General features: G+C 38.2%; 1 protein-coding gene across 5 annotated transcripts in view; it reads right to left on the bottom strand.

Annotated features, from left to right (window-relative positions):
- Positions 1-24008, bottom strand: part of TBL1X (transducin beta like 1 X-linked) — a 199859-nt gene that overhangs the window by 89370 nt on the left and 86481 nt on the right. For 3 of the 5 annotated variants that reach the window (XM_005229452.4, XM_013298777.3, XM_055803184.1), the window contains one exon: positions 1410-1517. The exons of 1 other annotated variant lie outside the window; for it this stretch is intronic. The gene's annotated coding sequence lies outside the window, so the exon portion shown is untranslated. Of the gene's footprint in view, positions 1-1409; positions 1518-22009; positions 22241-24008 lie in introns of those variants that run through there. One more of the 5 variants, XM_013298765.3, reaches the window with a different exon arrangement.

Here is a 24008-nt window from a genome sequence, read left to right as displayed (position 1 = left end):
AAAATAAACAGCAGACTGATAAAGGATAAATTCACTGGGAAATGACACGAATAAAAGTGATGCCAGTCAACACCATTTTATAGAAACCTGGTCAGTAAAACAGAAAGTTTGATTTAATCATCTGATAAAGTTCTGAAGTGTGGTCAATAGAAGTTACTCCATAAATGAAACATGCAGACTTCTGAACAGCATTTGGCTTACAGACACACATTCAGATTAAGAAATTATTATCAGTATCATCAAATGTGATTAAGTTATAGCTATAAAATAGTAGCTGTTAACAGGAAACAATAATTGAAGAAGTGCTCTTCATTACTCCAATAAAATCATCCAGTACTAGCTCAACACTATCTAACAGTATCCTCAATGATACAAAAGTTAATCTTGTTGATAGCAAGTTATGGCACAAAAAATGTCAGTTTGGTTAATAAAGGTAACAAAGTGGTTACTCAGAGTAATACGGATTGCTTTGTAAGACGGAGATAGTGTATTACATTTAAGTGGACTTATGTGGCAAGCAAGAAAGAATGAATGTGGGCAATACCCTGAAAATGGTTCACACAAACCAAGGACTTACAAAACAAATACAATCTTCATAGTACAGAAACAATTCAACACAAATGCCAGTGAAACCTTATGACAAAAAGGAGTAATAACCCCTCCCCACACACATGTAAGTGCCTAAGACCCAAGCTACTGCTTTTGTTCACAGCATTAGTGATACTGCCAGGAATAGAGAACAGAGCTGTAGAGCCTCTGCACTGTTTCCCCAAGACAGCAAAGATCTTGGGTTTTCTTAGTGTTTTCTCCATAATTTACCAAAAATGGGGAAGAATTCTGTAACTCCTTAGGATGTTAACTAGAATGCCCCACATGCTGCTATCAGCACAGTGAGGGATTTAGAAAGTTGTGAAAAGAGCACAGTAGCAATACGAAAAGGCTACAGAGTACAAACAAATGTTACACGAACGCAGGAACAGTGTCTGGTCCATTCCAGGAGAGTAAGAGAGCTCACGCCTAATGTTAGTGACCAGGCAGTACTGTCAGTGGTGTAGGTACAGTGGGTAAGACAGATCTTACCACTGATGTGTTCTGGGGTTATTTCATACCACAGCAGTTACTCAACACCAAAGCCCCTCAAAGAATCCCACAGTACTACTTTGCTTTGCTACATTGTGGCTCTTCCATTTGTAGCTTATGAAACAACCCTGAACAAACCTAGACTTTTTGACAAATGTCTCTGAGAGCTGGACTGCTGTAGCTTTAAATGACAGCACCAGTAGAAGTACACCACCATGCACATGAACGAACTGTGTGTGTGACTTCGCCAGGGAAAAACCCGAAAGGTAGCCGGATAGGAAACTGAGCGCCTGAGGTAAGCTCCTGTTGGGCCATTATGTTTTGCTTACCTGGTCGTGAGACCCTTGAGCTGCTGAATGCTGCTCCTCGCAGGCTGCTGTCAAGAGTCTGGGGGTTTGAGTTACCATGGAGATCAGCGCATCTGACAGCTGAGAGGGCTGCAATGAGAGACAGAGGTACTGTCAAGCCAGTTTCCATCACCTCGTTAAAACACAAGCATTTGACTCCTGCCTTTGGCATTCACCAAGGTACTAGCTCCCAAGTTAGGATTTTTGGCGTAACGGCAAGGGGAAAAAACCCAACACCCATCACAGAAAGGATTCGAGAGGCAAAGGCAAGCCCCAGTAACCCACAGCATTCAAGCACTTTGCAAAGCTGTGCACTTTTTCAGGAACCTGGAAGAATCCTAATACACCCTGAACTTGGCTCAACCATTTTCAGCCTCTTTGGTCAAGTATAATACCAGCAAGCAATTCATCCAGAACTGCTACTGAGCATGGGACTGAAATGCCTCAGAACAGTGGGGGGACACACAGAAATGCTCCCCGAGAAAGCTTCCAGTGGGAACTGATTGAGCATCACTTCTGTGTGAAAAGATGCAGGCCAAAAAAATTACCTTCCTGCATGTTTTGAGGGGAAAGCCTAAAGGAACGCATTTACGAAAATCAAACATGAGAGATAGCCTGGTATTCTTCTTCAATAATAAACCTATTTGCAGACTTTTCTATGCCTGCCATCAAGCATGATGAGTAAAGCCTTATCTTGTATTTTCTCTGCCATTCAACAGCCATGTATCTTGACAAGTTTCCTACTCCTGCATTTCAAGCCTTAAGCCTTACGCTCAGTTTCTGTCTATATAATCTAATAATTAAATGCTGTGAAGTGAAATGAGATATTCATTGGAGACTTCTAAAGACTTTTTTCCACACAAATGTCCAGCAGCTTTTAAAACTATACATTAAAGATAATTTTATGATATAATCAATTTAACAAATAACAATTTAAACACATCATCAGGAGAAGCTTTCATAAATCCAGTTCTAATTCTCAGCCTGCAGTACTACAACACGTTCTCATTTACATCACCGTGAAACAAGTACATCACCTAACCAAATCTAACTACTCGCCCGAGAAAGTTATACCTATTCTAATCAAAGGTGAATGACTACAGAGGGGGCAACACATAACTATTTAAGCATCACCAAGTATTTAATAATACATCAGCTAGAAGTCTGTAGTTTTTCTGAGTTTGCCTACTGAATTCATATGAACCTCTATCTACCTGGTTACCTATATAATTACCTATCTAATTCCCAGACAGCATTCTGAGATGACTGCTGTCATCTCTACATCTTATTTTCAAATTATGTCCTATGTCATTTTTCTGCAGAGCATGTTATGTTTATGCAAAATCTAACATACTCAAGAAGTAATTTACTCTGTGTAAATGTAAAATCTGAAAATCCAAGCAACAACTAGAGGATTTTTCTGTAACAACTTCTCCATGTTTTATGGAAAAATTGTTATAAGTATTATTATATTATCTCTATTCAATACTCTGACATTATGCTATGCAACGGTAACTAACACATACTGAGGCTACTCTGATGACAAATACCAGGAAAAGAGCTGGCTCATCTGTGCTGAAGGCTTCTGCAAGATTCATGGCATTTAAAGGACACTGTAGAATACCAGATACTCATACTGTAGCTGTAGATGGAAGCATTGTTATTGAAGAAATTTATTAATTCTTTCTGTCATAATTATATCATAAATTGGTTGGGCTGCATCTTCATTTGTTCTGTTTACAGATGTTATATACTGAATCACTGGTAGCTTTTATCAGTGATGGAATCACTTAAAGGCCATTCATCTTCCCATGCTGCCACAGAGAAGGCAGAAGGTATCAGTGCAGGCAGCACTGGTAACACAGGCTGGAAGAGCTAATCAAATCCTATAATAAGACTGGCTTTGGTTACTTTGCCAGACAACTTTTTGGTAAAAACGTTAATACTGGCTCTCTACTGAGAAAGTTTTCTGTGTGAAAACTAGAGCCAAGTAAATAAATGATTTTCAGGAATGAAGCAAGGGGAAAGAGACCAACTGGAGATTAAAATATGTGGTTTATTTTATTACGCCTAAGTGTCAGTGACACTAAGAAGTTACATAGATTTCCCTTACGATTGGATGAAAGCATACATGTGGATGGTTGTAATAATTCATCATGCTAGCAGATGCCCCTACCATAAGGCTTTACTCAACAATAGAAGTTTCTTAAAATCTGATTTCATACAGAAACAAGTGCCAATATAAGCTTTGAAATATACAATGTGCAAAGTCAGAAAATGTTTTTAAATCTCCATTTTTAAACTTTCATTGGTGATACTAACATTACTATCTATCACTACTTACAACAGGACTGAGGTCTTCAATTTCAAAAGAAACTGAAAAAAAATCCTACCAGAGATCACAGAATACAGTTGCAAAAGTGATTACAGCACTGTAGAAAATATCTTAATATTACGTATTTGGAGAGTTGAACTTGTATAGTTTATTTAAAAAAAATACAGATGACCTGATTACAGCACCTAAGTATTTTCATGGGGAGAAAATACTAATAATGACTTTCTTTTTAATCTAGCAAAGAAGGATACACATGAAACAATCAGCATCTGGAAGCTGATGCCAAATTCAAATGATAAATAAAGCACATCCTTTTTATCACCTGTGACTAACCATTAGTGCAGCTATCAAAAGGAGAATGCAGAGATTCTGCATTTGTTGATATCAAGGTTTAGTGGGACTTTTCTCAAGGATGAACTATGTGAAAATCTAAGTTACCCTGTAGTCATATAGATGTTACCAGGTTTCATACATACAGCAACACAGAGAAAGAGAGATCAGGTGACGTAGTCATCCCTTCCTGGTCATAAATTCAGTACATTATGATCTGAAACGACTGTCTAGCTTTGTAACTAAAGCACTGATGGTGACGAGCACCGTGCATGCTAAGCTGCTGGTGCTAGTACAAACTTAGTGACACACTGGCATGTACGTATACACACACATATAGTGAGAGTGTGTGTGTTCAGGCCGTATGTGGAGCCAAGAGAATTATAGCCATCCTTTCAGAGACAGGTGGACTAAATCCTGTTGCAAATAATATTCTGGCTTCTAGTTTAGGGAGCCTATTCTTTCCTCCATGTGCTGAAAGACTTTTGGTCACAGTAGAGCAGTAGCAGGAGGTCTCTTCACAAGGGTCATTTGGGGCATCAGTAAGATGGCCACAGGCAGGCAATACTAACGCTGCTCTCTGAACCTCTGCCTCCACCCTACAGGCACAGAGCAATGAGTAACAGTGCTTGATGTCATTAACTACTGGTTAGTCCCACCTCTGCTTTAAAGTCAGTAAGAAAAGCAGTAAGCGTTCTGGGCAGAAAAAGCTTCCTGCTGGGGTATTTCAGCAGGTCAGGCAAGCAGCTCCCCAGCTCAGCTAAAATCCAGGCACGGCACTGCCGCGGCCCCACAGCAGCACGCTTCCAGCTCTCTCCCTGCAAGAGCTGCCTTACTGTGGGCACACAGGTAACACGGGCTTCTCACAAAAGAGGGAATGGGAGAAGGAAAAAAAGCAAGAACAAGAAACGGCTTGAACTTTACACTGAACTGCTCTTACAGTCAGCAACCTTAAATATTCTGTCCCTTCAGCAAAGATAAGGAAAGATATTGGAAGTGTCAGTTTAGCTGGCTTTAGTGCTGTTGCTATGCCTTGGGCTGCTAAGCTGCCAGAAAATTCAACCATGTTTAACTATCAACCAGAAATAATAGTTAAAAACCTCATTCATTTTCACTACTTGTAAATCTGGTACACATGGTTTGACTTCGGATGTTCCACTACTTTGAAAACACAAAAGTCAGCCAAACAACGTAAATACATCCATTGATCTCCTGATCTCTCAGCTCCTCCATCCAACACATCTGTGAAGCAAAACCGCAGAAAATCCTGACTCACACACAGGCAGTCGATACAAACTCTCCTGCTGCTATCAGAAATGCAGATTTAACCGAAAAATAATGCTGCCTTTCCCTCCTGTCCCCACAGCACTGGCCGGAGAACAGCTGCCTGCCAGGACATGGCAGAGCACAAGCCCAGTGTCAGTGCCCAGCCGCACAGCACCATTTATATCGAGAAGTCAATAAAGTGACATTCGCTTAAAGGAGGCCTGAATTCGATGCTGCCCTTAACAGGCCATAGATGAAATACTGCATTTATTCACGGCTTCATATGTAGATTTCCTTTTGCAACCACTTGCATACTTTAGAAAACTGGAATTCGGGGCCAAATTTACAGGAGGCACCTGAAATTAGCAGCTGTGCAGGTGGCTAGGGGTAAGAGCACCTAAATAGTATAGCACATTTACTCTTGATTCAAACTCAAGAGTACTTAGTCACATCATTTAGGAAGATGCTTTTGTAAAACCTACTAAACTCCTCAAAACAGATTTAGATACTCAAATATTTTTCCAATCTGATTTATGTTTAAATGCTATTTCTGCAGAGTTACAAATAAATAATTTTATTTCTTTTTACTAAACAACATGATGAGAAGAAACAAACCTAGTGACATTACTACTCTGTTTCATCACATTTCTCTTAATGTTGTTCCATAATAAAAAACCCCAACATTAACTGAGTGACTAATTTATTACCCCTTTTCTTTCTGGCTTTTAAAGACACAGAGTTTAAATGATAAATAGGCCATCTTCAACAGACACTGAACAAAAAAGTGTTTTTGAGAGATTTCACTACTTCTTTGGGAAATAAATGCAGGATACCTAGTGCACAACATGAATATTTTGCTTTCTTTCAAATTGATTAAGAGCTTTAATGTTTTCAGACAACCACTGGGGATTATACTCAAGTAAACCAGGACTATATGGAAGATTCTAATAAGACATCAATAATTACGCCACCCTTCTGCAAAAAATAACCTAAAATGTATTTTCTAAAGCAATTCCTAAAACTGTATGAATCAGTGAAGAGAACATGCCAACATTTAACAAAACTTCTGCCGACGTACTGGATTTTTAGTTTCTTTATGAATTAACATTACATATAAATATAATCACAGCAGTATAACCACAGCTGTGGCTACCCCTGGAGCATGACTAGCAATTAGTTTGCATAAGGATCATGGATAATACTGCAGTCACGTGGAGCCAAACCCAGGACCACCATCTTCAACACAACACAACGTGCTGGGTTTCACCATTGTGTTTCCACAGAGTACCTATGCACTGGAACTGCAAACTCTGTTCAGAAAAACCTACACAATGCCTGCATATTAACTATTTGCCCTAAGGCCTTACAGAATAAATAAATACTACTTAATGGCTTGCTATGATAAAACATTTCCTCTCTAGACATTCATACCTTCCCCCCCACAGCCACCTCCTCTAAAGGGAGTTAGGGAAGCCTTTTCATTTTAAATCTACCATAGACAAATGCTCAGATTTTACAAAGGAAGCAAAGTCCTGAGTCAGTCAGAAATCAGAGTCAACTTTGAAAATAGACATTCATTATAGTACTAGTGCAGAAAGTTTTCCCATTGTAAAATCTGAGCCAAAGCCACAAAAAAATTCAGAAATAAACCCTGTCTTCCCAGAAAAACTGAAAGTACTTAGACTTGAGAGCCTCTCCCCAGAATACAGCAGTCTTTCAGATGTAGCAGAGCCTGGGCTGCCACTTTGAAGCAAGTGTCTCGAGGGAACAAAAACTGCAAGTGGAAACTCTTTTCATGTTTCATCCTAACTAACCCTCTCAAAGCTAGTGGACATTATGAAATTAAGGATTTCAGAAGCATGGTCTCGTTAATTTGCCTGTATTCTGCCACCCCTTTTATGCAGGCTCCTCCAGAGATAAATTAACTCTTAGCATCCCAAACGGTAACTCAATAGAAGTCTTGGAGCCAGACTGGAAGCCGCAGTTACAGCATCAACTCTCAAAATCATTTACCACAGACAGTGCCTTTGCCTGCATAGATGCTTCAACAGCTTGTAGCTTTTTTCTGCTTCAGCAGTGTATTTCAGTGTAGTAGATATTCTATCACTATGTAATAGTTTTGGAGACAGGAGATACATGAGCTATCTACCATTATTTGATCGGCCGGTACTTTCAGCAATACTAATGAATTTATGGAAAGCTTAGCTGTCGGTATCCGAGGTAGGTACCAATAATGAAAATGCTTAGTACTGTAAAGGGAATTTTCTACAGAACACGTATTCATAGGTGCTGGGGCCTAGAACACAGAAATTCTGATAAATTTTTATCAGAAAGGTATACGCTTATCAAATAGCACAGTTTCTATTTTACCAACCCCCAGGCAAACTGCATGGTACTTTTCTAATTAACAACTCCAGATTTACAAAAAACCCACAAACTTCTCTCTTGACAGTGAGATTTCTGCCGAACTTTATAGAACATGAAACAAAAACCGCAGCATGTCAAGGACTGTTGTGATGGAAACATAAAGAAAAGTGCGCAATTATTAAATCTGTGATACTGCAGGTGGGTGGGAAAGAATTACCCCCTTCAGAAGCATTGAACTACAATCCTCTCATTTGTCTATTTAGCTCTACCTCAGGCAAGAGCATAGAAGAAGAAATAGAAAAGAAGAAATGTAGTCTCCTCTGCATTGCCCTAACAATCACCATTAACTGATTTAAAAGTAAATGCAAGCTTAACAAGAAAACCACACAATTTAGTTTAACTCCTATAACTTTTGCCCAGAGTAGACCTGTCATTCTAACCTAAGAAATGAACTTTAAAGTCTTCAGCTCCCAGTTGTACAAATACCACGCTGCTTTCAGCATGTACACCTTGGAGGTACCCAACTGCTGAGCAGTACGTGAAAGGACTTGCTGTTTCCCACATTTGGATGATGCTAAAGTGTATAAAATTTTCTCCAGGCGCATCAGTAATGTGAATTACAGCCCACAGCAAAGACAGAGCTAGCACAATTTTCTTCAATAAGGTTTAACGTGTGTTGCCAATACTATCAGCTTCATTTTGTATTAGCTGTAGTTTCCAAGAAATGTTGAAGGTGGGACATGATGGGCACTGCGGTAACATAATCTTGATGTTGTGGAGGCATAAGTAACTGTTGCGAGGTCAGGCTTTAGGAGACATGACTACAATCAACTTACTAGGAACAGAGATGGCAGCTGCTTTGGACATGCCACAGGGGATCTGGGGAGCAGCTTGTCCCCAAAGGACCTTTTGTAACTTCATCTTGGATGGAATTTCAGCTACACATAACCACATGCATATATATGGCAATTAATATATTAAAGTCGCGTTTTCCCTTACATTACAGCAACTGTATGTAACACTCTAGGCTAAAAGCTGCTGAATCAGGAAATGGATCAGAAGCTAACTAAAACGCCTTTCTAGTTATTGATTCCTGCTCTCTGTTTCATGTCAGCTTCCTAGAATCCATCCAACACAAGCACGAAAGGGTAATGAGTTTCTGAACACACTCTCTAATAGTGCACACTGCATCAAAGCTTTCAGTAATTGCCTGGATGCTGCTTCCCAGCAGTACTAAACAACTTAAATATAATTAGCTGGAAGCCCTATGGGCTGCATTTCCCCACTGGAACACCTCTTACACTAATCCATTTATCAGGCTGACAGATGACTGAATCATTGGTACTATGGACCCATTCTACTAATAGTATTTTTCAAGCCAACATTTTGGTTTGTTCCTTATCTGGTACATTTTTGCAAAGAAAAAGCCTGCATTATTTAGAATTGGGAGAGAACCAGACATCTAACACATTCATCTTTTCCCAGTAGTGAGCAATGTTATTTGTTTGATTAGCCCACTAAGTATAAAATGCTGGAGCTATCAGGCAGAAAATGGAAATTGAATGTATGCATTATGGAACAAAAATAATAGGGAAACATACACAGACTGAAAGGATTTTGGAAGTCTTCCAGTCATTCAAAAGTTTTCAGAAGTCTTGATAAGAGGAAAGTTCTCAGGGTATACTTCCTGAAGATGGCCTGTCTATAGCTGTCAAGCAGAAATTTCTCCATACTATTTACTTCTTGTACATCCTTCTGAATGATAGGTGACAGAAGAAATTTTAAAGCTGTTTGAATTATATGCAAATAGACATGAATTGAACATCCTGTTGCCACAGAACTATGCACTTTGCAAGCTGCTGGAGAATTCTCATAAAAGTACAAAAAAAATTTTAATGTCTTGGGCAGAATTTTCTAATGTTGTAATGAAAACTATTTTACCATTGTATCCCTGTAGCTTTTATTCCCAGACAGGTTCCAGTAAGTGGACTTCTGCAGGGGCTGAAATTTTGGGGACTGCAGGCAAGGTCTCCCCAAATGTGCCACGCTATTGCAATATAGTAGAAATGTAATTTCTCACCACACTTTTTTAAATTATGAAAAAAATTACTCTAGAATGTTAGACTCATGCTTCCTTGTTAACAAGCTGTGGGACAGGAAGTAAAAAGGGACAAAGCTGGTAATGGCCAGTAAGAATATCTAGAAAAAGAGGAGTTTTAAAAGGTACCCTTTTTCTAGATCTGCTGCGCTGTGGTCAATAATCCATATTCTGTCTTGGCATCACCAGGACCCAGCTAGAGTGGTAGTGTTGTTTCATCTGGTTATTTCCCCTGGATGTTCTCATCATGGACACATAAAATCTTGAAGTCTCAAAACAATAAACCAAGAAGAAATTACTACTTGTACTTCTACATCAGCCTAACCAATATGCTTGTTATAAAACTGACAGTTAACATTCAGGAATTCTCTTAGAAGTACTACTGCAAGTTAAAGTTAACCCGTTGCCTTACCCTTTAACCTGAGAAGATGGCCATCAGTATGAATTAAATTCCAAAGACTGACTACAAAAGCTATACTTAAATATTTAACAATGAAAGAGGTAATTAAAATGCATTCAGTGATCAGAAACTGATCTGGCTTGAGTCAAGCAGCAGCAAGATGAGGTAAAGGCAGCACTTCTCTGAATCAAGAACAACCACCCACCTCAGAACAGGGCCAAGCAACATCAGCTAAATGCACATTACCACACCTGATTTTTGAAAATGCAATCACAGGTGTTTACACTGCCTGGTAAAGTACCTAGCAGGTTATTAAATACTGAGCTGTTTTGAGATTTCTTCGTGTGAATCCAGAAGCAGAAATCTCAGTTTCACATGCACTTTCCACCCACTCCTTCCCTCCAGTCTGAAACTGGAAAACTCATCTGAGAAACACTGACACTTGCACATCAGCCAGGCAACTTCCCCGTCATTCAAAGCCAACCTCTTCCTTCCCAGCTTCACCTCCTCTGCTTGGTGTGTTTTCTGCTTCTACAAAAGAGCAGACAGTATCCTGAGCAAGGGTGGCCCCAAATCATACAAACCTCAACACTTGTCAGTCACACTTCCACATGGAATGCAAAATTTTACACTGCTGTTTCCACAGTCTTCTTTCAAAGGCAGTGGTATTGAGGAGAACAAACATCAGATTTAATCAAAAGAACCTTCTTAAGTAAAAAATGTTGAAAATTCTCCTGCTTTTAGCCATTTTTAATAAAACAGATCATGGTTATGAATTTCCTAAGAAATCATCTTTGCCAGGCAGGGAAGGCAACATTACCTTTATTTGTATCCTCTGCAAAAAAAACTTGCTGTATTGTCAGGGAAGCTGAATTTCTGGAGTAATAGCTCTTATTTGAGACAATCCTTTAATTCTTGAAGTAAACTATCTCTTTAAAGTACTTCCAAATTTATTACATAAAAAGATTCTTCCCTTTATGTTAAGCCAGGGCAAATGTACAGCAGCTTTATGGTTAAATAGTTGCATTGAATTTTGGTGGGTTTTTTTTTTTTTTAAATAGAAGCAGAGAAAAAGAGTTGGAGGAGAAGAGAGAAGTCATCCAAGAATAAAACTTTCAGCTGGAGTTACACTCCACTAACCATCATACTTCATATGGTAGTTAGTGTACACCTGGAAGGACGTGGCACGCTAAGCAGTTGAGATTCTGCAAAAATGCAGATGGTTTTATGAGTCCAGATCTAAAAAGCATGGCACAAGTGACCTAATACATTGCTCTGCAAACAGAACATTTAGTTGCAATATCTATTTGAAAATTAGGTTTTTATATTCAGTAACTACCATCTTCAGCATTAGAAAGATACTTAAATCTTCTTGCAAGATGACTTCTGCATAGTCTCCATCTTTAGACTTCTGACTGGACCAAACCCAGAACAGCTGGGTCTAACCCCAGAGCTGGCCTTGCTTTGAGCCTGGTGTTGGACTGCAGACCTCCAAGTCTCTTCCAACCTGAATTACCTTGTGATCCTGCAATAATAATCTCTCCATATTAAAATTAAATTGCTTGTTGTGTTATTTACGTAGAAAATAAGGAGCTTAGTCAGAAACATAAGGGCACAAACTTGCATACTGGATCCAGACGGATCCAAGGTCCTAAAAGTATCAAACACGAGATATTCTCTCTGAGCGCACAAAGTTTACGCTCGTTAAGTCGCTATAACGGAACTGAAGACTCGTGACTAAAGGCACAGAATGTTTTTGTTATACTGCAGATTATCTTCCAACATTACCTTCTCCTTTTACCTATATCACTTGTAGAGTTATAGGAGTAAAAACTATTTATATTAAACTACCGTTTAACTACGTGAATTTTAATCTTCCCTCAATTACAATGCATGACATAAAGTAATAGGTTATACTGTTTGGATATGAAAGATGCAGCTGAGAATACTGGCTACAGGAATACACTAAATGAAACAAAAGAGCATGAACACTGATTTATCTGCAGTAAATAGGGCTGTGAAAAAACTGAGTATTTAAAATCACAAAGACAAAAACCCCTCCAACAAATGTCACACAGACTCTTTGGTAAAGAGCACTCATCTAGCACCTTCTTGGTCTGAGGAACCCAATCCTTTGAGCTGGCCAGTAACCTGGGTATTTCACCACATTTGAACTTTTTATCATCATAATGTAAAAGTCAGCAGTAGAAGTGAAATTCCAGAAAAAAACCTTTACAATTATCTTCTGCATGTTACAGGAAAAAAATTTCTCTTAATTTTTGCTCCAGTTGATTGGTTAATATGATTAACCTGATGGTTGATACTAGCTGTCTCATCATCATATGCCTTATAGGAGTAAACGGGCACCTAAACATCTAAACTGAGACAAAACTAACTTCTTTTGACAAGCATGTATGAGAATTTTGACTAGTATATGTACGAAAAGTTTGCTTGTATAACAAGACTGGGATAAATTCCTTTAATGCTTTTCAATAAATTATCTCTCAATATTTGTGATGTTCTATGCTTTAACGCAATTCTGATAACATAAATAGTATGATGTAACCAACCATCTTTGGTTTGTTTTATTTCATTTTTTCATCTACTTTAAGAGGTATTTTATTTAATAAAGCTCACAGATTTTGAATGACTCCCTAGTCTGTACTTTATTGAAGGGACAGACAGAAAGAATAGTCAAGATCTTAGTAAGTGGTTATCCAAATGACTTAGCCAATACATGGTTTATATTCTCTGTCTCCATGGTATGTTCAGACACAGTAAAGTTCATAAAGTATGTTCCAAAGCCATTACAAAACCTCTTGATCAGGTGTGAAAACTTCACTTAAAAAACTCCAGCAAAACAAACCAAATGCAAAACCACACCAAAGCTTGAAAATGCAACTAATTAGTTAAATTTGTTGCGAAGGAAGAAGGACTTTTGAAATGTGGAAAACTGCAAAGTTAAGTTGCTTTCCTTTTTCCTGAAGCTTCCTTGGGCTTGCTACTCCAGCATGAAAGCCCAAAGGTCCTGACTCTGTTGCTCTAAACATCATTTCTTGAAAGCTTGCAAGGACCAAAATTGCTTAAGACTGGAAAGAGGAAATTGCTTCCATTACTTCCAACACCATGAAGTGTCTCACAGTGTTTAATGCTTACCCGTGCATCAATTTTATTTAATAAATTCTTCTAGCTCTATTCAATAAATAGTAGGCCTGTTTTTTCAAATGCTAAAGTAAGAAATTAAGAATGTCTAAAAGTCATCCAGACCAGGATAATAATCTAAATTACAATGCAGACTGCTTCAATTCATGTATATACATGTACATCCCAACATAACACTGCGCTTCATGTACTTTTTATAGTACTGCATTTTATGCAGGCAGTATGTGAGATGTTACTTTTAGTCAGCATTAAAAGGTGATTTTTCCCAGGGTCTCAGAAATGTGATTACCATTGACTTCAAAACAAAAAAGAAGTGGCCTGCAGTTCTGGAAACCATGTCAGCCTTTTCATCTTGGAAACTAAGCTCTCCTTCTGTAAATTGAGAAAACTATGAAAAGTGAGAGCAAGCATCTGCACAAAAGGTACCTGCTTTTATTGTACTGTATTAAATGAAACAGAACCTTTTTATTTCATAACGGAACATGTCAGGGATACTCACACCAATTAACTTTGATTCCAATTTAAATATATGTATGTGGATGCCAATGCCTAAAGCTGGGTTGTATGAATATTCAATCTTCATTGTAGTAAGTGGTTTTCTTGTATTAGATTAGCAGGAAAAGAAGAACGTAATAGCAAAAGATTCACTGAAGTCAAAGAATATAGTAAAGATAGCAGCAACAAAAAAGGATCATTAAGAGTCTTTTGCATCTCAATTTACAGATTTATGTTTTACTTTGCATCTAAGTGTTCTAGTGAGGTGCAAGGTGTTAGTAACTTCCCGTCCTAGGCTTTGAAATTATTTTGGAAAATTCTGAGGCACAGGCTAAGAGGCTTAGAAGCTCTGCTTTGAAATTCTGGAGGGCAGGTATTAAAAAATTCAATTTCATAAGGGTAGCAGTGAGTCTAGCCATATACCCCATTCTATCCACTGTATTGTGCAATTTCAGGCTGCAGTCGTTCTAAATTCTTGTTCTAAGTGAAGCTTCACTGGTGGAGCCTTATTCCCTTGCTTCTGATAATCACTCTTCCCCTACATTCCTGCCGAACACTGCTGCCCCTCAGTATCTGTGGAATAACTGCTTATTTCAGAATGATTCTGATTAAAACAGTTCAGAGAGCTGGTGTTAAAAAGTGTTTAAACTAACCTAGATTATAGTGAACAAATCATGTTAGGGAGTGACTACATGATCACCTAAAACTTGTGGGAGCGATAATGGACAGTTGTGAACACTGGGGGACAGGAGCCTATTCAGCCAATTCAGCTGCTGCCAGAACAAAGTGTGGGAGACACAAAGAACTGCCCTCCTTCTGACATTCTTTTCTCCTTTTCTTTTCTTTTTTTTTTCTTTTCCTTTCCTATTCTCCTCTCCTTTCCCCTCCTTCCCCTCCCCCTTCCCCTTTCCCTAAAATCCTAACATTCTTATTCCTTATTCAGGCTGCCAAGTTCCTCAAAACAATTACCCCTCCAGCAGTACCCATGTTCAGACCTTTAAGGCACATGGATGTGGTAGCTAAAAAAACCCACCCAAACTGAATGCCACCCCCCCTCCCCCACCCCACCCCTGCCCCCCCAAGGTAAACCAGCAATGAATTTAAACACCATCATCTTGGCGTCCTCAATTCACCTTGTTATTGCACCTCCAGTTGCTGCAGCACAGATGGGATGCAACATCTCCCACTGTTTGGGGACTGCCCCTAAAGGTGAGCCATATGTTTTGCAGTACCTAGAAACAGCAGGATAAGATAAGGAAATCTCAGCAGACTTAAGGCAGAGCTGCTTTAATTTCACCGCTTTGTGTCCTGCCCTTATTTATTTATTTATTTAATCACAAGCTTTTGCAATTTAATTTACATGGGTTAAGCCTACAGAAAAAAAGTAATACTACTGTGTTTGCATATGTGTGTGTGTGCGCACATGTAATGCCTAGGAAATCTCCTGTGTTATCTGCTTGTGTAACATTTTACCATCCACTAGACAAATATATTTTTAAAGAGTCTGGAATCAAAACAACATTCTCAGCATTTAAGACATTCTGTCATCACTGCCCATTTGTTGCCCTCTAGGTTTCTCTCAGCTGGCAAATTTCCCATTTAAGGAATTATCAGATTCATCTGCTTAGACAAGGCTGCAAAATAAAATGAAAAGCTGATTATTCTAGAGAACTTGTATTTTTCTTTCAGGGCAGAAAATCCAGTGCATGACAGCTGAACATTACCAGCAAATGGGACCAATCTCTCAGGCTTTACAATTCTACTTCACCATACTCTGCGAAATCTAATTTTGATTAAGATGCCACAACATTTATTTTACATATATCCTTTGTTTCCTTAAATATGTTTATTGCCACTTAATACGTTAACGTGTTTTAGAGCCCTAAATGTTATGCTCATCGGCAGTGTTTTTTTTCACTCTAGTTCTATTAAGCATGCTACCTGTGCATACTGCTGCTTCTCCGCAATTTTTCATGAAGAACTAACAATTGCTTTGCTACCATTTTCCCTACATCATATTTTTTGCAGAGTGGGAAAAAAAAAAAAAAGGAGAAAATAATGTAAAAATGAATAAATTACCATTTTTCCACAGCAAGATGGCTCAGGATTTACTTGACTGATAGTTTTCACATGAGAAACTGTACTGCAAAACCATGCTTGTGTTTCTGGGCCCACTGGCTGCGGCACCAAGATTTCTGGAGGCATATCAGTACTGTAATACACTACAACTCTACACAACCCTTTCATATTCCTGTCAAAGTGTGGGAACACTACTTTCTCCCCTTAGGTAGGAATAAAACTGTGGGAAGGTCTGGAGAAATGTCTCAATATCAATTTTCCTTACTAAACAGCTAAAGCAGGTTTCATTTTCTTGCCACAGATGAGTGAACTAACAATAAACTCTATCAAATTCAGGGTAGGGTTTCACAGACTGAATGTGTACACACATGCACATGTACAAAATTAAGCAGAAGATTAAACCAGGTGAAATCTTAAGTGATCCTAAAGCGACTAACAAAACAGCAAACCCATACTGAGCCAGAACGGCTTTATGGAGAGTACTGCCTTCCAATATTGATACTAAACTACTACTTTACACTGTTCACCCAAGTAAAAGTCTATTTCAAGGTGTTATATTGTTACTGTGATTAATCAATTTCTTTTTAGAGCATCCTCTGAGAGCTTAAAAATTCATGATTCACCTTATTATTATTCTGTACAGCTTTCCATATTTTTTGAGTGGTATGATTAAATTTATCTGTGGTTGCTAATGGTCGCAGTACAGAAAATGTTCCATGTGAAAGTCACCGTTCCACATACACCCAATGGATCTCCTTAAAATACACCACAAATCCCAAACAAAGAGGACGGCAAGTGACAAAACCTTTCCATTTATTCTCAGACAGGCTAATCTGAATACGCTGTTTGTGCAAAAGGCAGAGAGGACGGACTTGTGAGAAATACTGCAAATGGAACAAATAAAGTAGTGCATTATATTTGCCACAGTTTAATGTTGGAAATTAGTCATAAACTGATTTGGGTTCAGGCCCTGCCAACTCACATTTTACAAGATAAAAAACTCATCCAAGATCTGATGCTATGAAACGAAGATTGCCAAAAAGCACGCTGAATTTGGAAATTTGATGTGTTCCAGTTCATCACTGAATTGAAAGAGTTTTCTACTAGTTTTCAAGGGTCTTCATACTGTCTTATTTATTTAGACTGCACATTCTAGTAGTCCAGGCATGAGTACCAAAAGATACTACACTTTGTCATTCTGGGCATAAAGTATTAAGAAGTCATTAAAGAAATCAAACCAACTGTTTAATAAGATTGAATCCATCATCCATAGAAGTTGGCAGAGATACAGACCTACAAATACATTTTGGTTTTACTGAACAAGATATAATAGCATACAATCTTATTAAAGAGCCAACCAATAAATAATTTTGTGTCATCCAAAATGATAGTTCATTCTAAAACCTGAAGTCATGCACCAAAGAATAGTAACATATACTATAACATAATAAAAAGCTATGTAAGAAGAGCAATGTATCAAGGTATCTATCATTAAGTAATACAGTTACACAGTTCTAGCAACATAAACGATGGTTGATATCTGAGTGACTTCTCTGTTGTGTGCATTGCAATGCATACTCTGGAAGAACAAAGTTCGTTATGCAGAAGTTAAAATGTTCTTGTTATTTCTCATGGGGTTTTTTGTGAGCTGCTGAGCTATTCAAATTATGTAACTGAAGCGTGTTTTCAGGAGGAAAAAGCACCTTTGTTCCAAAACAGGCAGTGGTGTGACTCTTCAGAAATACTACATTAAAAATAAACCACCATAAAAACTGCATTAGATTGACTCTGTGACTCTAAAAATGCACTCTACACTAGAGCTACCATTAAAGGTGATGCGTATATTCTAATTCACTGGTGATTTTTCAGGTACAAGCATCCCTCCACCAACACACTTCATTTCTTCCTCCCTGTGAAAAAGGGGCTCAAATATGACCTGATGGCCATACAGACACACCATGGGGCTTGTGAACGGCCACTTCATTAGGAGTCTGCTGACAGATGCAAACATTCTGCAAAATTCTTTAAAGCAGAAGCATGCCATTAATTTCAGTATTTATTACCTTCCATGAAAGATAAGTGACTCAACATTGGGAAGGGCTTTACAAGGCTAATATTTCGTCCCTGTCTAATGCTTTTTGGCTTCGTGATATGCCTGCCTATTGTGAGACTAAACTTATTCCAAAGAAGAAATTAAGCAGTAAGAAATGACAAGCAGCACATTTGTAGGCAATTCACTTACCACCTGAGGCATGCCACAATGGCTCAAGGCCAAAGGCTGAGTAACTTCAACCACTCAATAAGTGCAATAATAATCGAACTGAAATGCACAGCATTGGGAGAATTATTTCTATCATGACATGGACTTTATACGTAGAACCAAGTACTTCTGTACAATTATGACTGTTATTAAATAGATGATATTGTTGAGAAACTTTTTACAACCATTGTTCTGAAAATGCTGTCCAATACAAATTAAATGTAGAGGTTTATATACATTGTTCCATGACCAGATGTAGCTTGTGAAATGACAGAACTACCCCCCAGACCGTAGGTCCAGTATCAGTTTAAAAAAATCCATGCAGACACATAATTATTAAAGGACTGGGCAACACAGGACAGGACAGATTTCAGTCACTCTAGAGATTTAGCAACTAGCCTGTGCTATGCTGATCACATAGCAATTAAGGCCTAGTTATGAATGCAACAAAGAATTAATTAAAAATAACTTATTTTTTGTAACAGCACTACCTCATCTCACTCTGAAGAGACTGTGCACAGATATGTGGCTGTGCTACTGGAACACTACTTCATTGCTCCAGCTTTAATGAGTAAAACAATGACATTATTTAGGTTCATAATCTATTTTCTGGTCACAGTGAAGTTCACCTCTTAAATAAACAGTGCAACAAGCTGGCTTTAATTTGTACCCAGCATACCAACAATCGATTTTCCCCATAAACTCACTCTCTTTCTGCTCTGCTTTGTAACTACATGGTCTGATCTAGTTTAACCCTAGCGTAGAGCTGTCTTCCATCCATGTTGCTGAAAACTCCAAAAAAATAACACAAATGAGAATGAAAGATGTGAAGATCTACTCATGTGGTGGAAAGACTGGGCAATGAACTCTTACAAGAAAGCACAGCACCTGTTTGTTCTGTTGCCTTTATGCTGCTTTCATGAGTCTTAACCTGTAAGAAGGGCTATTTTTAAAGAGGAAGATAAGAATAATAATTTTAAAAACTCAGAACTAGCTACTAGATTCTCTTTTCCTGTCTCTTCTACCCTAACACCCCCCGCCCCCCCCCAAAAAAAAGGGGGGGAAAAGAATCCATCCATAGTTGAAAACTGAATATGATCCCACATAAATGAAACCAACACCCTTTAAACATCAGCACACTGGTGTTTTCTATCTATGCTCATGAGTAAATGAATGGTATCACATCCAAGCTGTTGGTTTTAAAGACAGAAACACACAGCTCCGGGACAGACTGCAACTGCTCCTAACACCTAACTAAAATATGCTAGCAGCAATCCAAGCAAGACTATTGTTATTTTCTGATTTAAGAAATCATATTCTATAAAGATTTTTCCTACAGTTCAGTCCAGACAAAATGTAACTTACAGTCTCATACTAGAAGAAGTGTATTTGTGTTCCAATTTATGTTAAGTTATTCTTTGCAAGCATTTTAGATTTTTAAACTTGCCACAAAACATAATTCTGCATAATATACACAATACTTAAAATTATTTTAAGTACAGATTTTAAATTACAAGACCATAAACCCAGACTTACTACATCAAGTCAAACATCCACTTTAGCCAGTATCTCTTCTTTAACTATGGCAAAAATAGATATTCAATGAAGATGTATGAACAAAGTAAGGACGCGGTGGTAATCTCCCAGCCCCCAACAGCCTACAGCTCTGGGACCTCGTGAAGGTGGTTTAGTGGAACATTAATGCATAATCCTTGCAATTTATGACCACAGGAAAAAATCTTGCTATAGATTTGTGGCACGTATCACTGTAATGTTACGGAACAAAATACTTAACTGTGATTTTAGCTATCTTAACACTATTAGTTGAACAAAACTCTGTCCCTAATTTTTATATTTCTTATTCTAAGTATGCAAAAGATTCTAGCATTCAACTCCTTCTTTTGAACCTGTCCCAAATCCAAAACCAGACAAACATGCAAATACTTCTACAATAAATTTGCACATTGAAACTATGCATGAGAACTGGGATTTTCAAAAACATTTTTTCAACAAATGTGAAATCTTCACGTACATGTATGAAAATACACTTTTAGAGGTAATAAGACCTGTGAAAAAATTCACCAGATAAATGCTCTTGCGTATTTTCTCCTTTTTGAAAATCTGACTTAAGGAATATTGTGCCTCTGGTAAAATGGTGTTCTTTTCATGCAAGAGTAACCACTTGGCACTGTGCCTAAGAACATACCCGAAGTATGCAGTGATCTTGAGGACAAGCTCATCGCTCACATTCTCCAAACATTCATCTTTGGACTCGTATGAATTTCCTTCAAACCAGGGGGACAGACTTGCTGGGTTATTACTGAACAATTCTTGTATTTTGGAGATGAAGTGCCAATGTCTTATGTTACAGCTGCTGCTGCACTGTCTTCCACTTTATTCTAGCTGAATAATTAAATACATTTTAGTCCTTCTGACAGTCCTAGACTCAGCATGGCTGTTAATCAATATCACATAAAAGGGAATTAGGCTTAGGCAACTGTTGCACAAGGCAGAATGGATAAGGCAAGAGGGAAAGAGATCTCTTTAGCAGACTAATTTTCTGGATTTTACAACACACCCTACCAAATGTGCACAGACTCATGAACACATGCTACATACACAGATGTGAGGGGGAACCCAAATCAACCTCTGGGATTTGTTACACTGTAATGGCACCCAACAGTCACTTCTTCTGCCATTCTTTCCTGAATTCCCCACCTTCACATGTTTTGGGGATCAAAGAAAACTCTCAGCACCTACATATTTAAAGTACTCAGTTTACAGGGAAAATTTGACTGTGTTAAACCATTTCTGAAACTTTTACCATGTCACTGCGAAAGGGAAAGACAAACAGAAGACATTTAATAAATACTATCTGAACTCTGCTCAGTGCAAAACATTTAGAAAGGGTTATGTTTCCAATAATTTGAGCAATTTTTCTAGAATCTCTAAACTGGCCCACAAGTTCTGTATTTTTTCATTCTTTTCTTGTCCTGCAATGAATCAATAGGGTATTAAGAGCAATTCTAAACTGACAGACCCAACAAATGGATGACTCACCTGAAGGGGCGTTTAATATTTCCCACAGTGCCCTGCCACCATGCTCATGCTCAGATCTACCCAGCAAAAAGGAGACACAGTTCCCAGTCTCTTCAACAACTCTTCCTTTCTCATTAAATACTCCAGTACTGAATTTAGAAACACTTCAAACTTTCTACCAGGCCAAGAAATGAACTTGCTAGTCTAACAGCAGCAATTTCAGGTGGTTAAATAAATACATAAACAGTGATGATGACACCATCAAGCCACTGACAAAGAGGTGGAAGACGCCTCATACTCTTTACACTCCTCCGTTCTGGATGGCCTTTTACTTTTCATGTTTAAAGACCTGTTATTTATAAAACACATTAATTCAACTTTAACACATGCACACTGTACAAATAACCGTGAGTAGTGAGGAACAGACAGCATTTCAAATGGAAAACACTAAGTAACTGATTATTCTGGGTATCATACTTTCTGAAGCACTTAGCTGAAATTCAATTTTGCAAGAAGCTAGTACAGTATCTTCCCCCCTATCCTACTGGTAACATGTACAGAACCTGCGTGTTCTGTATCTAATTTATAATTTACTTCCTTTTCCTTTTTTCCCCCACCACGATCTGCTTCAAGCTTTAGGAAGTGTGCTTCAGCTAGCACCTCCCTCAGAACGGTCCAGAAAACACATCCTATACAGCACACAATCCACACGTGAGTCACAGAAAGAACAGCAAAACAACTTCAAACCAACCTGAGCTTTTTTAGTTTCTTCAGTCCCTTCCCTGGAACTGCTTAGCTTCAAGGAAGGCTGGCCAACTTCTGGCTCCCAAGGCGGAGAAGCGATGGGGTATGCCAGAGCTACACTGCTGAATCGGCCAGGGAAGGCACTCGCAGGAGGGACAGGGCGCCTCTGGGCATGAGAGGAGGCAAGGCAGAAAGGGCGAGCACGGCCAAAACGGCTATGGCCTTCGCTCTGTACCTTGAACTTCAGCTGTACGCCCAGTTTAACCTCCTTCTGAAGGGGTGCAAATGGTGCCTTGCTGCTGTTATCTCCCCCTCCCAGAGCTCACCCACTTCACTTCAGCCAACACTCTACGTGTTTTGTGGATCCTGGCCAAAAAGATTCTGGTGCTGCCTAACCATTTAAAACACTCGTGGTTTTAGTTACCTTTTAAAACTTCTTAGTACACACTGATTAATATATGATGAAATAGAATCTTTACACCAACTTGATACTACTACTTGCTTACCATGAAGCTGTGTTACATACATACCTATGGACTAATCTGTGCTAACCCACATTTACTATTTTTACACACCATTTAGCTAGTAAGTAATGAATCACCCCTTATTATACAGGGTCATAATTTTTTAAAATGGAAATTAAACATCAATTAAAACACAGTAAGATTGTTTGAAACTATGTTTTATTCATTAATAAAAGTTTATGTAAAACATGCATGATATTTAATAAAACAGTTCTGCCTTGTGAACCAAATCAATACATTCAAGAGGAATTATCTATAACTAGCAAAATTAACTGAGTATTTCTGGTCCCTATGTCCTCCAAGGTTTTAAAATCAACAGGTATCAGCCTCTCGGTTTTCTAATGAAACTACTAACTGGGAGAAAGCAGGGGCTTTCCTGCCTAGTAATCTCCTAAGCAGTTTTTCATGTTCAAGGTATTTGATGAATTGATAGGCAGAAATGAAGAAAAGCCCTTCACCTGCTGGAAAGACTACATGGCCAAATGTGGGTTTACTACCCTGGCCAGGTCCAGGTGCATAGTTAAGAGTCTTCTCACATTTAAGTTGATGACTGTCTCTAAAACTCCAGCAGCAAACACTGTCTGAATATTATTTTCATCAGATCAATGAAAATAATAAATTCAAGACTTAATAGATCCCAACTTTGTGGAACACTTAGTAGGACTTATAGGTCATGATTTTGCATTTCATATTAAAATGCAAAGAAAATCTGTTCCATTATAGTAAAAAAATCAAATACTTTCTTTTCAAGAGATTCATACTGACTTGTGATTCAGCAGAATCTCCTCATGATGCAGCAGCTGTGGTGTGGATGCCATTTGTCAGGCAATACTGCAAGACTTGCAGAACACTGATTAAAAAGCATGACCTAAAAAATGGAAGTGGTAAGCTTAACTATGATTAAAACATCCAGAGAAATCCAAGCAAGAGACTAAAGAGAAAGATATAGAAATAAATACACAGCTCAGTTCCCAAAATAGTTTACATTACCAAACTAATCTCTCCTTCTGCAGGGTCACAGCTAAGTGTCATTGTATTTGTAATATAAACTGAAGCCAAAAACAAGTATACACAGAAATAATATTTAAAGAGCACAAGTATTCTACCTTCAAAACTACATTTTCTCGTATGCTTGAGATGTCTAAATGCAAAGCAATTTTTAAAAATTTTTGACAAAAATACTAATTCTTTCTTAAAATTTGATCTCCCCTAAATGCCTTTATTTAACTCAACTGACCAGAATCCTAACAATTTAGCTCAGTGTACAAAAGGCTTACTTTTTCCTTCCATCAAAACAGATTTCACACAGACCAGTCTGTTTAATGGGCATCTTCTGCCATTCTCTAGACACTTCTCCTCTGATGCTTTCCTCTTTTCTGTATTACAGAGGCTCTGGTTGGGATGGTAAACTGCATGAGACAGACCTTCTTTTAGTTAGTGTAGATTGCTGTGCCATGAATTAACAAATACACACCACCACTG

Source organism: Falco peregrinus, chromosome 4, assembly GCF_023634155.1.
Source record: "Falco peregrinus isolate bFalPer1 chromosome 4, bFalPer1.pri, whole genome shotgun sequence".
In the NCBI taxonomy this organism is placed as follows: domain Eukaryota; kingdom Metazoa; phylum Chordata; class Aves; order Falconiformes; family Falconidae; genus Falco; species Falco peregrinus.
This window is presented reverse-complemented; position numbering and strand designations above follow the sequence as displayed.